The 1,637-nt window shown below is 33.9% G+C and overlaps 2 protein-coding genes across 3 annotated transcripts in view; one reads left to right on the top strand and one right to left on the bottom strand.

Annotated features, from left to right (window-relative positions):
• LOC116851263 (1,5-anhydro-D-fructose reductase) overlaps positions 1-1,637 on the top strand; it is a 254,733-nt gene that overhangs the window by 21,774 nt on the left and 231,322 nt on the right. The gene's annotated exons all lie outside the window — the stretch shown is intronic.
• LOC116851279 (protein ALP1-like) overlaps positions 1-1,637 on the bottom strand; it is a 33,625-nt gene that overhangs the window by 29,665 nt on the left and 2,323 nt on the right. The gene's annotated exons all lie outside the window — the stretch shown is intronic.

The following is a 1,637-nucleotide window of genomic DNA, read 5'->3' as shown; positions in this document are numbered from 1 at the left end:
CAAGAAATGCATTTTCAGGTTCATTAAACATCCCATGTTTTTAAAATTGTCAAGCATTTTTTGGACTATATTTTTGTAGTCCGAATCCTTATTGTTTCCTAAAAACTTGAAAACCACTTCTCGAAAGCTTTTCCACGCAGCTTTTTCTTTTTTTGTCATTTTTCTTTCGAATTCATCATCTCGTAATAATGTTCTTATTTGAGGACCATCAAATACTCCTTCCCTAATTTTGGCATCAGAGAGTTTTGGAAACTTTAAAAATATGTAATTGAATGCATCACTGTCGTTAACTTTCATAGCTTTCACAAATTGCTTCATTAAACCGAGTTTTATGTGCAATGGCGGAAGTATTACTTGAGATGATGGAATCAAACTTTCACGTAAAACATTTTTAGAACCAGGATCCAAACTTTGTCTAAGCGGCCAATCTTTTTTAATATAATGGTTGTCACGATCACGACTATCCCATTCACACATGAAGCATGGATATTTAGTGAAGCCACTTTGTTGCCCTAATAAAATTGTGGTTATTTTTAAATCACCACACACTTGCCATTTATGCACATTATATTGTAATTTTATGAGAACTTTACTCAGGTTTTCATATTCTTCTTTCAATATAACAGAATGGGCTACAGGGATAGGTGCATAAACGTTACCATTATGTAACAAAACAGCTTTCAAACTTTTTGTCGACGAATCTATAAAAAGACGCCAGTCACTTGCTTCATAAGAAATATCGCCAATCTTATTGAGTAAACACTCAATATTATTGCAATAAACTAAATCATCCTCTCGAGAGAAAAATTTTCTAAATGATATGTCTCTATTACGATAGAAAGTTATGCTAGTTTTCGGAGCAAGACAGTTTTTCTCTTTGAGCCGAGATGCTAGAAGCTCTGAACTCTGTTTTGACAGCCCTAAGTCCCGCACTAAGTCATTTAATTCATTTTGATCAAAAGTTTCTTTGTTTCCATTTATATTATAATCTGATTCCTCGGCACTGTCAACTTCTGATGATTCACCTTCATATTCTTCGCTAGCTAAAGTATTAGTGCATCCTGACGCTTCATGGTCATTTTCGGCATCACCTACCTCAGTTGCAAATTTTGATTGATCCGAGTATCGAGAATGGTCAGAATCATGACTTTTATTTTTATCGCTCAAAATTGGGAAAGTTACTGATTGAACATTAGGATATTTTATAAGAGATTTACTTTTATTGTTATACCCCTTAACTACAGATAAGCAAAAGTAGCAATCTGTATGATGGTTTTGAGGCTTTCGCCAAATCATGGGAGAAGAAAAGCGTTTGGTTGTTTGTCTCCATTTTTTCATGTTGAGACCTAAGAGACAATAAGAACATATATTTTTCGGAGTCCAAGAGTTATTAAAACTACTTGTGGAAATACCGAAACACTCCTCATATTTTTTTCTAACAAGATCTGTAAAAGGCCTTGCATATTTTGCTACTATAAATTCTCCACAAACAACGCAAAATAGATTCGGACTGTTTTTACAAGAAGACATTTTTAATGAACTTCAAAAGAATCAGTTGAAATTAATCCTCGTCGCGGTCGTCTTATATGATTTGACCCAAATCTGTTGTGAGTTTATCCTGCCGAAAATGTTCGATT

This window comes from Odontomachus brunneus, unplaced genomic scaffold (assembly GCF_010583005.1).
Source record: "Odontomachus brunneus isolate Ranch 3 - 2012 unplaced genomic scaffold, Obru_v1 Obru_scaffold_170, whole genome shotgun sequence".
NCBI classification, from domain to species: domain Eukaryota; kingdom Metazoa; phylum Arthropoda; class Insecta; order Hymenoptera; family Formicidae; genus Odontomachus; species Odontomachus brunneus.
The sequence above is the reverse complement of the archived record's forward strand: the minus strand, read 5'-3'. Positions and strand labels throughout refer to the sequence as shown.